General features: G+C 34.2%; 1 protein-coding gene and 1 long non-coding RNA gene across 6 annotated transcripts in view; one reads left to right on the top strand and one right to left on the bottom strand.

The window, feature by feature from the left end:
• Nucleotides 1-14,372, top strand: part of MAGI2 (membrane associated guanylate kinase, WW and PDZ domain containing 2) — a 1,116,223-nt gene that overhangs the window by 349,798 nt on the left and 752,053 nt on the right. The window lies entirely within an intron of this gene.
• LOC116665022 lies at nucleotides 5,280-14,372 on the bottom strand. The gene is made up of 3 exons (XR_004321603.1): nucleotides 14,254-14,372; nucleotides 5,453-5,456; nucleotides 5,280-5,289 (listed from the first exon to the last, which is right to left on the bottom strand). It is a non-coding gene; the product is annotated as an uncharacterized LOC116665022 (long non-coding RNA).

A 14,372-nucleotide genomic window follows, 5' to 3' on the forward strand; every position in this document is an offset into this window, starting at 1 on the left:
AATTTCTAACAAGCTTCTTATCAGTTCTGGTTTTTCAGAAGATGAACATCATCCATAATTAGTACTTGAAATTTTAATTTATACCTACCTCTAAGATGCATGTAAAGCAATTATCTGCCTGAAAGACAGATTTAGGCTGCAGTGACCACAATTTCAATACATTTAGAAGCATTCCATTTTTCTCTTATCAAAGCCAAAGGCTTTCTATATTAGGCACCAGCCAATCATAATATTCATAATAATAAAACCCAGATATTTATTTTAATAGTGACCTTTTTTGGTAAATCTTGTAATTATTCATCTCTGTGGAATAAAACACTGAGAGAGTAATGGTTCACTATATGATAGGCTTAACTCCAAAAGCTAGTTTTATTTGTCAAAGAACAAATTCCTACATGTAAAAAGCATAATATTAACTATCTAGGAAGCAAGAAGTCTTTTTAATTGCTTAAAATAGTGATTTGAAGATTGAAGACTGAAGTCTGCATTTTAAAAAGCAGAGACCAGGTTACTATTCCGTAGTATTTTAAAGATGTTAATAGCAAGTAGATTAAACAATTCTCTACCTAGAACCCCAAAACAATTGAAAATATCTCTAAAGCAATGACCCTCAAATTTTATAAATATCCAGCTTTTCAGGTTCTTTTGATTAATTACAAATATTTTAATTTTATCACCTTTAAGACACCAGACACTAAATAATACCCTGAGTAACACATCTTGGCCCTAAAAGATGATTATAACATATTAAGTAAATGCTGAGAATGCACAAAATGTCCTGGAAGTGCAACACCAGGACTATCTTCTGGGCAATTCTGGGAGAGGTTGAGGAAGATTTTAAAGATGAGGTAAATTTTCTCCTGAGATTTTGAGGATGAAGACTTTGTTAGGTGGGCCAAGGAGTAGGCATTTTGTGTGAAGGAAACAGTAATTGCAAAGGGGCAGAGGTCTGTAAGAAACATAGTATGTTCTGAGGATCACAAATGCTTTGGCAAAGCTGCCATGAAGATTGAGGAAGGGAAGTTACAAAAAGCAAGGCCAAAAACTTTTTAGGATTTTGATCATGAAGGGCCTTGTTTATTTGTTAAAGAACTGACTTTTCTTTGGGCTCTCTGTCTCATACTGATGTGCTGGTTACCCCTGTGCTGGCAGGCAGGAGGACGAAGACAGGAGCCAGAGTAAAAGAAATTGACATGATACATACATGGTCCAGTTTCCCAGTGTCTCTTTTATTTGAAGATTTGAAGGAAAAGAAAATTTTGAAATTAAAACTGATTAAGTATATAGTGGAGAAAGCTGCAGAAAATACATATATTTTTAAAATAAAAGTAGATTACAATGAAATATCAGTTCGTTGAATACAGGTGAGACTGGCCACTTAGAGGAAACCCCCTAAAACCTGACCTTGAGGGTTTATGTGTACCTTAATCTATCATTCGATATATTTGAGGGAAAGATTGAGAAATGCTGCTAGGTAAGAGAAATGATCAGATTTATGTTTTAGCTTCTGGTAGTGTTATGTGGATGAAGTGGGGCGGAGGGAGATCAGAGACAGAGAGATCATTGTAAAAGTTACTGCTATAGTAAGTTCACGGGTGAGAAAGTGAACTAAGGCAAAGACAATGAGCATGCAGAGCAGCGGTGAAGGTAGAATTTGTAATAATGTTTACATTGTAAAGCTCTGGTTTCCAAGCTAGTGTTATTTATTTTCTGTCTGTTCATTTACTGAGCACTTGAGTACTTACTATGTGCCACACCTACTGAGAACCAGGCTCTGAAGGTATAAAGATAAAGAAGATAACGAAACTTTCTCTGAGAGACAGCATAGTTGTTTTCACAGGCCTACAGCGAAAATAGAGTAAAATTACTCGTATTTGTTAATAATAGAAAAAAAACTTTCCTAGTGCCTTGTGTAGTGCCTTGTACATAGTAAAGTAATTAGTAAATATTTGGAATGAATGAAGTTGGTCTTGATAATGTTCTTTTTCTAAACATGATTTTTTTTTTTTAATGAGAGAATAGAATAGAAGCATCTCCTATATAGTTTGAAATGTGAAAAAGAGGTTATCTTCACCAAGGCAACAAAATGCTGCTTAGCAATAAATCATTCTTTTATAGTATGCAAAGGAAAATTGGATAGGTTTTTTTCCCCTACTAAACATTGCCAGTAACTGTTTCAAGAAATGTCCTCCATTCCTAGTCTTCCTAAAATGAATTTTTAAAGGAAACATTAAAAGCACACTTTGCAAATCAGTTACCAGAAAGTACAATACCGGGCAATGGCAAACACACAAAGCTGTATAATGAGGCCATTTCACTGGCCCTCCTACTTTGGCTAACCATTTATGCAGAAAATTAATCAAAATTAGCATTGCATCCTTAAGCCATGTTCTCTTAAATAAATATTCTTTATCTTTAAGTTTCTACATGATATGCTCTGACAGATCATGTAGAAAGTATAACCCCATATGAAAAATCTCAAGAATAAAGCTGTTGCAAAAGGCTCCTGTTATATATTCCAGTTTTTACTTGCCAATTTAAAAAAAAAATCCAGTCAATGACTCAAGTATGAATTTAATTTTTTTTTCCAAATGTCCCATGCTGCTAAAATAGTGCCTTACTTTTTTTTAGTACCTTATAGTTTGCAAGATACTTTTGAACAATAGTCTCATTCAGTCCTCAGAACCGCCCTCTGAAGTAAGCAGCACAGATCTTCCCTTCATTTTACTGTTTAGTAAGCTAACGCTCAGAGAGGTTAAGTAGCATGCCCATATTCACTTACCTGTTTATTGGCAAACTAGGACTGGTTTCCGATATTTTAACTAGGTATGATAATATTGATAATGGCATAATAACCAATAACAAGACATATATATTCATGCATTCATTCATTCAGAGATCCCATAAATCCTTGTTTTGCATTTACTATGCCCTTGATTCTGCTCTGTTCACTACAATAAAGTGAAAGACAAGTCAGATATGACCCCTTCTTTCATAAATTTTCAATCTGGATACGCATTTATATTGCCAAAGATGAATTAGATCAAATGTACTTTAATTTAAAAATATATATCCTATTTATCTAGACTAATCTTTAAATATTTTAGTTATATTTTCTGTCATTTTGTAAGAGGGAAAAAGAAAAAGTTTTCAGTTTTGACTAGAACCAAATGTAGTATGTTATATCTTCTCCTGTGTATTACTGCTTTCATTTAAAAAACTTACCCTTGTTGAAATTCCTGGAATGACAAAGATTTACTCAGAAATTTTATAACATACTTTCCTTATTACTATTCATTAATAATCAATAATCCTAAAATGACGGAATTTTTGGAAATTTAAATTTGGAGAGATCAGATGTATTTTTAAGCAAATAGATTATGAATGCATTCCAGTTATATGTAAATGGTCACAATCATTATGGTAAAGGAATGCAAGAATGATTAGACCAAAACATATGCTCTGATTTTTTTCACCTACTCATGGATTGAGGTATTTTTCCTGATTTTTTTTCTTAGGATTTTTTTTTCTTGAAAGTTTACCAGCAACAGGAAATAGTGGGAATAAATATCCTATATAAGCTTAAAAATAATAAATAGGGAAAGTCAAACCCCATAATCAATAAAAAGAATAATACCAAATATAAGCCAAGCAAGGTTTAGTGTACCATCTTGTTACCTGGTCCATAGAATCTAGAGGCTTCAATTATTGGCATTAAGCTATATTTGAGGAGGTTTTATCTAATATACTGGACTCTGAAAATTGAGAAAACAGAACATTTTTTCTTTCCACTTACATATGGTATATTGATCTGCACCAATCTGACTTCAAATTCTATTTTAGTTTTCACAATTTTCACATTACTTGTCCAAAAATATGCAATTAGAAGCTTAATAGGCAAGTATGTTTTGGAGGTTGGGGTGGAGAAGTGAGAGGGATTATGTGATTGGGAAGAATTTTTCTTAAAGTGAACCTTTATTAATATATTGAAAGATGAAGATTTATCTATACAAAAAAGGTGTAATAAGTGTGTTTATTAATGATGGAGTGTACGTAATGAGAAGTGTGTGAGTAGGTGATGGATGAAACAGGTGCAGGAAACAGTAGAAAGCAGTACGACTATAGGAGAGGTTTTTCACTGGGAAATCGTAGCCTAAAAGTTTAGAAATTATCTTTCGGGGGAGGGGTTCTGATTGCAGAAGATCTTGTGTGGTTGTGAGAAGGCAGGAGCTACTGAAGGTTTTATAGCAGTGCTTTGACGTGGTAGATCAAGTTGTCAGTGGTAAACTAAATAAACTGGAGGAAGCCTGAGAGGTCAAAAAAGCTATGGGAATGATGCTGGAGAGAAGTGAGGCAGGTAAACCAAACTATGTGTCTATTATTTCAGGAGATCAGAATTTGTGTCTTAGCTAACCAGCCGTAAAACCTGAGCAAGACTCATAATCTCTTTGGATATCAGTTTCATTGCCAAATGAAAGGGTTGCCTTGTGTTGACCAAAAACAATAAAACAGCCAATTATTTTACCAGCAAAATGGGTTTATTCAGGAATAGTAAAGAATTACAATTCAGGACATGGAGTCTATGGTGAACCACAGGCAAGTTTGGAGAGCAAAGGAGAGGAACATTCTTATATAGAGAAGAGGGTATTGGAAGGGTCTGTTATAAACAAGAGTCCATCAGAGAAACTGGGAGTTATGAAGTGTAGTATCTTTTCATTGGCCAATATGCAATAGTCTCTCATTGTCTGGGCTTTTGCCTGGCAAGGAGAGGTTCTTCCTTTCTTCTGCTGAGTAGTCAAGTAGTAACTTCTTCCTGTTGGAGATGCAAGGATATGTCTCTTCTTGTTGGATCTGCAGTTGACATCAAGTGTAGGGTGAGATAGCTCCCCCTCCCTGCGTCCCAATTCCATTTTATATGACATTTCTGTTTATTAATTTTCACACCTGCTATATAGTATTTAAGCTCTGTCCTCTCTCTGAAGTTCTTTGTGAATATGAAGAATCATTTTTAAAACTAGAGAAAACAGCTTTTTAATCTGCTTCCAGAAAAAGCCTATTAATGGTCTCTAAGAAACATAGTTGACTCTGGTTAAGGCACGTGGCTGATTTCCTGTTCACCTGCCTCTCCTGTTAGATGTTTCCTGGGATACTTCTCATCTGTGGCTCTGCCTCTTCAGGCAGCTACATTGTTTTGCCACAGCTTGCCTCGAGCCCAGGTGTGTCAGAAATCACAGGCTTGCTTTAATTTAGCCAATTAGGTCCATGACTTATCTAAATGAGCTCTTCTGACTCATTTTCAGTTCTTGGTTTTACAAATAAGTTGTTGCTGCTGCTCTTTATCTCCTTCTAGTCATCATTAATTCAGAAGCCCCAAAGCTGGAGGCTTGATTCATTTTTGATTAACCCTATCAAAAAAAGGAACTGCCAAGTTTCCTCAGACTGTGATATCAACTCTCCTCTACCATATTGGAGCAAATGTGTCCTAAAGTAAAACAGATAAAATTAATCACTGAGTCTCTGAATTCTTATTTTGCTGAAAACGTTTTAGTCTCTCAAATTTTTTTTTGTCTCACAAGTAAACATAGATAAATTTAAAAAGCACATAGAAGTGTGCATTTTTAAATCCATGCAGACGTTATTATTTCAGTGGCAACATCAGGCTTACCAAAGCCTTTAAATTAACTCCTGGCATTCTAAATTCTATAGAAATTGTCATAAAGTCTGAACTCTTGAAATCAGGAAAAAGGTATATGTGAAGTGTTTGTTATCTGTGAAGTGATACATGTTATTGTTATTATAATTGTGATGCAATGTTTCATGTTTGAAAATGTGTATATATGTACAGAAACATGTGCAAAAGTGCTTTGGATATTATCTATGGGTAGTAGAGGCAATTTTGGCTTTGACTTTTTTCCTTCCCTCAAAGATGACATGGAGCCTCTCCTCTTGTAAGCTCAGGGTGACTGTGTGTAATTATCATCTATGGCTCTTCCTCTTGGCCTTCCAGGCAACATGGTATTTTGATTAACTACATCCTCATCCCTATTAGCTGCCTGCCAGCGTGGTGTGTCATATTCCATTCACTAGTGACTCTGTCACTTTGCTTTATGCTGTGGCTACAGTGAATCCTGAGGAGCTTTTTTGAGCTGCTCTTAGAGGCAAGAAATGTGATACTGTTTATTATTGTAACTACAAGCTCAGTGCAGTGTCTCGAATAACTCAGTGAGAGACCTCTATTGCACAAAGTTTCAGAGGTAATAGATTCTTTCCCAGGGAATGACAAACACTTATTTCATTTTTTAAAAATGCCTTTATTATCAACCTTGAAAGACTCCTTGATTTCTCCCCAAATTAAGAACAAATGCCTGAGGTTCACATTTATATCCTTTCTCAAAAAGACACCAATAAGCCTTTACAACTTTATCATTTGCTCTTTCTTATATGTGCCCCTGCTACTTACAAATGTAATTGTTCATCATGGTCACCAAAATTTCCACAAGAATCCTTCCATTAAAATGTCCTTTCTGCCCCATCTCTTTCTGAAAAGATACTACCCATATTTCACAGCTAATATCAAATGGCACCTCCTCCAGAGAAGCCCTTCCTGTTGTCTGTACCTAAAATAACCAGTATATAGCAGAGTTTAATAAATATTTGTTGCATATGTGAATGAATGGACCATAAACAATAGATTCTCCATTTCCTTCTAATCTCCAGAAACTTTTTACAAGTGTATATTGTAGTTATTTTTAATGTGTATTTATCTCCCCACCTTCTAGCACACTAAAGGGTAAGGTTAGCAAAGGCAGAGACAACATCCTGTTCATCTTTATATCCCTCCCAGCACATACAGAGCACCTAGTAGGTACTTGCAAGTTTCTGTTGAATTGCCCTAAATTATGTGTTCTTATTGCTAATAAAGCCTGTGCATGGCATGAAGAAATGGAAAACTGTCAGTGAGATTTTAAATGGTATCTGAGTATCCCAGTCCTGGATCTAAGAAGTTTTAGAGTCATTAGTTGTAGTTAGTACTAATAACTTGGTCTAGACTTCACCACATTTCACCTCTGACCTAGTCTCCCTGTCATTAGACTGTCACTAGTCTCCCAGTCATCTGTTTTTAAATTTTTTTTTGTACACTTATAGCATATCTTTTTCCACCCTTGATGATAATAGAAAATTTGAGAGGAAAAAATCTCTGAGAAATATATAGATCATCCATGTACATACCATAAACAGTGTGTATCATATTATAGAGGTAATTTTAAATCTTGATTTTTTTAACATAACACTATATTATGAATATTTCACATCATAGTTTTTCAAAAACTTAATAATTTGAATTATTTTTGTTCTGATGGTTGTTTGTTTGTTTGTTTTTTGGTGGGGAGAAGAGTGGGGGTAGGTAATTAGGTTTCTTTATTTAATGGATTTACTGGGGATTGAACTCAGGACCTCATGCATGCTAAGCATGCACTCTACTACTGAGCTATACCCTCCCCCTTCAAAAACTTAATTTTTAATGGTAATATCTTTTCCCATGAAAGAATATCTTTTCCCATGAAAGAAAAACTTTCAAAAACCTCATTTTCTTCTTTCAATAGCTTTTTTATGTTAATGACATTAACCAACTGTCATATTTGCCATGAGTTTTTCCTAGTTTTCCCTTTGTACATGTTTATTTTGAAACTTGTTTACTGTAATTTTTTTTCTGTCACCGAGTGGCCTGTTTTTCCCTTCTTTACTTCTCTTGTTCTGTTCTTAGAAATATGTTCACTGTCTCTGGAGACTTAACATTCACTTATATTTTTCATCTTCTTATGGTTATATTTGATGTGTCATGTTTAAACTATGTGGAATTTATTTATTTGTATTAGTATGGACTAGCAGATACTTATTTTATTCAGTGATTTAAAACCCATTATTATTTTTCTATATTCTGCGGTTTAAATTGTCCTAGGTTTGGCCATTGGGAACTCTTTCTAGTTAGCTCCTCTGTTCTTTCAACATGTCCCCCATCCATTTTAGGAAGGACCTTCATACTTTCTGGCACTGAAAGATATTCCATGCTTGCCTTGTGTTTTCCCTTTCCCAGATCTGGTATCAGTCATTTTTCTAAGGAATCCTGGTTATTTTTATTGGAGACTGCTCTATAGAAATCAAGACCTGAGACAAACTCATTGCTACTGGCATCTCTGCCTCTAGACTGTCTCACTGTGTAGAGCTAGAAAACAGATATATGTATACTCAGACATTCACACACATATCTATGCTTATTTCTGTAGCTGTCCATTTGTAAGCATGTTAAAAACTGAGTTCCTATTAATACCTCTGATTCCAGTTCCTCTAGCCTTCCCCCTTTCCTTATTTGTAACCCCTTTCTTTGACAGTGAGACCCCGTCTCTCTTTATCCCTGATATGTTTATTTATTTGTCGGTCCTGGTATAAACATAACATAGTTTCAGGATGACTTAGCTATAATCACAGTGTTTTTTGAACTTTAATTTGTAAACTTACATAAGTATGCATCAGTGGGAGTAGACTACAGTGTTAATTTTAGTCCTATCCTTTTCAAGGTTTTTTTTTTTTTTTTTGGCATCAAAATATATAGCATCAGCATTTCAAATATATTAGTTGAAAATAATTTTCAGTGCCAAAAAGTGCATATATGTTATTTAAATTTATTTCTTATTCCACAATTTATTTATTTGTGGATTTATTTTCTATATATTTTCTACATATTATTTTAGGCTTTCCTGCAATTATATTTATTTTTTGGTAAGCTGTTTTCCATTCTTACTTCATTGAGATTTTTTATAATTTAAAGAATTAGTACATGCAAAATGCTTAGAACAGTGCCAAATAGTAAACATTCAATAAATTATTATTATTATTGGTCATTTTTCTATTTTCTAATTTATTTTTGTCACTATCATTATAAATTTCTTTCTTTTTTCTTTAGTTTTATTGTCATTATTTTCTTCACATATTTTGTTGAATGCCTAATCCATTTGATTTCTATGTATTACATTTAATAATTAATATTCATATAATTCAGACATTTGATATTTTGTAGACATAAACTTTGACCCAATGAGGGAACCTGTAAGGAGAACTTGAGATATATTCATTTTGGGAATCACTGTATAATATAATCATCTCTAGAAAAGGTAGCTTTAATGTAACAGGAAAGTTCAGCATGGCTGGATGCCTCTTTATTCCTGGACATAGTTGTTGCAATAATGAGCATTTTTAAAAAAATATTATAACATGTCTTAGTGCCACGTAGAGCCAGATCTGAGAGCATCTGAGAGAAACTCAAAGCTAACAGTCTTCTCTGTACCAAATGGCACAACGCTACAGCTCACAGAGAGTCAATGACCTTTGTTTCTTGTGGTTATGTTGTATTTTGTAAACTCACATTCATGTACTTGGCAAAAAGCAAAAAGAGATAATTATTCAATGGCTAATATAGTTGTTCTTTCTGTTCTTATACTAATACAATGTCAAATTTCCCATCCAAAAATATAATAAATAATAAGATAGGCATCTTCAGGAATTGTTATGTATAAATAATAATTCCATTCCTGTTTTAATACCTGAAGTTATATCTCTCAGATGAACTTAAAGAGTAGTATATGCTTCAAATCTGTGGAATTACCTACATTTCCATTTGTCTTTTTACTTCTACTTCTTCTTAAGCAGAAGTATATAGAGACAGGGAGCTAATGTCTTTTCTCTGCCTCAGACTTTCAGCTATGTAAGTTCAAATTTAAACCTTTTGATCAATGATCACTGAATCAAATGTCATACACTTATGAAGAAAGAAAAGAGTCGTACATTTTATGAACAAATTCAACTGAGACTTGTCTTTTTGCATACAATATAGATTCTTAAGAACAACAGTGGTGATAACAATTAAAAATCTTATTTATCCAGATGCATAATTTGGTATTTAGAAATTCTTTGATATTTATTCTGAAGGAAGTTCAACTCAAGTGATACCTTTCACATAAGCCAGCAGAGCAATTTTTAGTAAAAGGTAATTTTTCACTCATGGCAATTTTATAAGTTATCTTTTTAAACTGAAACAAGTGTCTGGAGACCTTCAGTCAGCCTGAATAAGGATTCTTCCAATTAAAACTATGTACCTTGTCATGAACTAAATCAGTTAAAATCCAACTAATTTATGTAATGGTTAGTCAAGCTTCCCTTAATATACCTTCATAAAAGTGACATTCAGTGGATGACATAGGAAAGTCTAGACAATTATTGAAATAGATCATTTTAGTTACTTACAAATAGAAAAAAGCTTTAGCTTTTGAATTTCAAAAACTTAATTCATAATTGAGAATGCAAAAGATAAAAAGGTCAATAGCTTGGTTGCTTTGAAGTAACAGTTTACAATCATAGAATGCTACCTTTAGCCCCAGGGTAATTTCCCTCCTTGCTTAACCTCTTGCTTTTGCTTTCTCTATCACATCCTCTAAAATTGAAACTACTGACATAACTGAGAATCCACATTGTTGAGCCCTGTTCCATTAATAGGATACAATAGGCTATTCTGAGATTGGCAAACACCCTCCAGATCTCAGTGGTTTAAGCGGTAATGCTTTATTTCTTACTCACTCTACGTGGCCATCATATTTCTGCAGGGGATTCTATCCCAATGCAGACCTCATTCTGGGGCCCAGATTCAGAGAAGCCCTACCACATAGAATGTTCCCTGACATTGTAGAAAAGGAAGAGGGCAGGAAGAATTGTGCACTGGTTCTTAAATGCTTTTTCCTAGAAATGACACATACCACTTCAACTAACCATTTTAATGACAAGAGCAATCACATTGCTGCACTTAACCTCAAGAGAGCAAAAAAATTGTGATCTTCCGTAATGCCAGAAGAAGAGAATTAGAAACCATGTGCAGTGGTAATGTCTACTGCATATCTTAAACGTAGCCCCCCTTCCTTTTTTCATGATCAAATCAAGTTACTGAATCAGCAAAAACCTACCATCAGTTCAGGTTTTGCAGCTGCTCACAAGGGTGACTGCCACTCTGCACTGATGGCCATCATAGGCTGACTGACAGGCCTCAACTACACATCTCTGAAGTGTGTCATAGCTTTATTTCTGCCTTTGGCTCTATCTAATGGTGTCTCATAACCTGCTATTTGCTTTTTAAAATTTCTCATTAACATTATTTCTGTAGATGCTAGTAAACTATAATCCATGGACTAATTTACTGACTGTTAGTTAATCAAAGAAAAATAGTCACTACAGTTTGTTTCAAGCAAGCTTGATGTCTTTAGGTAATTGTTTTAAGATTTTTACCCTTTTCAGTGCTGTTAAGTTTATAGAAAGTCAAGAAATATTTACTGAACTTCATTCACCAAATTGAATAGTTTGCTTCTGCTTTCCTGCACTGTTGGAGACTGATGCTTTGGTCTGTAAAAATGGAAATCTGTGGATTACAATAAATTTTTAAGTATTTCCTTCTCTGACACACACTTATTAGTAAAGCTCAATTATATCCAAGTAACAATTAGAATGAACACTGTCCAGCACTAGGCACTCTACTGGTGAAAAGACTTAAATCAGGGAACTCAGACTGTTCTGACATGAAAGCTCTAAGAATTAGATTAGCATATTCATTTAAAAATTAAACTTATTTCACTCTGAGTTTTTACGAATTTGTTGGAGAATCTGCTCTCGTTCTTAGCCCTTGTGGTAGACTGAATAATGACCCCTTGAAGATGCCCATATTCTAATCTCCAGAACCTGTGAATATATTACCTTATATAGCAAGAAGGGACTTTGCAGATGTGATGAAAGATCGTGAGATAGGTAGCTTTTCCTAGATTATCTGGGTGGGACTGATGTGATTACAATGGTCTTTAAAAGCGGAACTGAGGAGGAATCAGTAGAAAATTCCATGTAATGATGGGACCAAAGATTGTAGTGATGCATTTTGAAGATGGAGAAAGGGACAACAAGCCAAAGAATACAGGTAACCACTAAACACTGAAAATGGTACTACAAGGATTCTTCCCTCCTAGTGTCCAGAAGGAATATCAGCTTTGCCAACAGCTTGGCTTTAACCCGAAGAAACTGATTTCAGATTTCTAATACCCAGAACTATAAGAAAATAAGTTGGTATTGTTTGAAATCACTAAGTTTGTAGTAATTTGTTGTGGCAGCAATAGGAAATTAATACAATCTCTTAATGGTAAATTGAAATAAGAATCTATTACAAGAAGGAACTTATGATGTTAAAGTAAGGAGCTTATCACCAAAATATCTTCAATTCAAGGCTTAAAAATCTTTTGTGCTTTGTAGCCATTTTAAAATATTGAGTTTTATTTTCTATTGTATTTTAATTTAATTGTATCTAAAATTTTGTTCTTGTTTTAACGTAAAATCTCCTCAGTATCAATTTTCTACTGTTGTCGTATTTAATACACACTTTGATTTTGAATTAACTGTTGTATTCCATTAAATTCTTCATTTATTAAATTGTTCCTTCGTATTCCATTAAGAATGTTTTTTAAGCACCTGGAAGAGCTTGTTAGCATTGCTATTTTTAAGATAAGAAAACTATTAGCATTTATTAACGCATAGGTCATTTGATAGTTTCTGTTCATTTCATTGTCCTATTTCATTGTAGATCAGAGGGACCAGCTGGTAATCATAACCTGAACACAGGAGGCCCGTACATGTGGTGAATCTCTGACTCTGCTTAGAGATCTCATTGTTAATTCCATCTTCAAACTTTCTTTCTCTTTAAGTTTTCTATCAGTATGAATGATGACCATTGCTGCTCTTTCAGGAACATTTTTTTTTTTTGCTAGAGCAGATGTTTTCTGAAAAACAAATTTTAAATAGTAAAATCTGATCTATAACTTTCCAAGCAGAAGCACCAAGTCCCATTTTCAGTTTAATCATTCAGCAAGCATTTATTGAGTCCTACTTAAGCACCTTGCTTCTGTTTCATTGACTTGAAAATATTTCAAGTTCCTGGGAAGTGTAAGTATCGTAAGACATGCCTATAACCCAGAAAGGCAGTCCCAGATGTTCCTTTGCCAATTACCTAAACAAGGGTGGTAAATGCTGATTAACCACTGTCCTGTGTAAATGTTGATTAACCACTGTCTTATTTAACTCTAAGAGGAATGAACCATCAAGTTCACATGGTATTTCTAGTTCATGAGTTTTTATTAATTACTATCTGAATAAAACTAGAAGGAACCTCATGACTGCACGTGTCAAACGATTCCATAGTTAATATTCTGAAAGGAACAGTCTTTGTCATAGTCCAGTTGATGGATTTTTCCTGCTGGTGAGGTGACAGGCCCCATCTGCCTTTGATATGTACATTCAAGTAATTTTTCTCCAGAGTTTCAGACAGCATATAAAATTCTAGGCATTTTTATTAACTCATGTCAGTAGAAGAAACCATTTGCTATGTATACTTTTGGAAATGTGGAAATTCTATGCTATAGATTATTAATAGGTAGAAATAAATATGAATGCCAAGGAAATTCATGAGGAAAGGAAAATAAATCTCTGACTCCAGAACTTTTGAAATATGTTTCATGAATAGAATTAGCAAAAATTTATAGTTTCAGCATTTTCCTAAAATTTTTGCACACAACACTCTTAGATATAACATAAGCCACCAATGTACTATAGTTAGTAGTTATGAACTAACATGAGCAGGACCCTGTGAACTACCTTATCAGTTAAACAATATCACAAAATTTGCCTTTTGGAAATAATATCTCGGCTTTCTGGATAAGATTCAAAAATGAGGAAAGGAGAAAGGGCTGTAAACAAATTTAGTATTGAGTAATCATTAATATTGGCAATTTATATTTTTCAGGTTATTCAAAAGATTTCTTTTAATAATAGTTTCCCTTCACATGAAGAGAGGTTAAGGAATAATTTAATTTAGTTCTACCTGTGTTTCTGTCTGCACTCAGTCTTTACCCTGGCCCCCTTCCATTCTCTGATACTAGAGACTGTTAATAGGACGAGAGTCTCACAGGAGTGGGTAGAGAAGAGAACTGAGGTTCAAGGTAATTGTGTTTTCACCTTGATTTCACCACTAACTTCTTAGATGAACTTGAACCAACCATTTGTCATTTAGGTATGCTTAATATCTACAGTAGCCATTGATTTATTTTCCGTGGAGCTGGAAATAACACTAGAGATTATCTAGACTAGCACCGTGATTGTACAGAATCAGTTTCAGGAGACAGCTCAAAAACATTTGGTAAAGGTGAGAAACTGAGGTCTAGAGATTTTGAGTAGCCCAACTAAGGCTACATAGAGCTATTTGCTAGGCAGCAAAACCAGAGCCTAGGTTTTCTGATTCC

The sequence above is a fragment of the Camelus ferus genome, chromosome 7, assembly GCF_009834535.1.
Source record: "Camelus ferus isolate YT-003-E chromosome 7, BCGSAC_Cfer_1.0, whole genome shotgun sequence".
In the NCBI taxonomy this organism is placed as follows: domain Eukaryota; kingdom Metazoa; phylum Chordata; class Mammalia; order Artiodactyla; family Camelidae; genus Camelus; species Camelus ferus.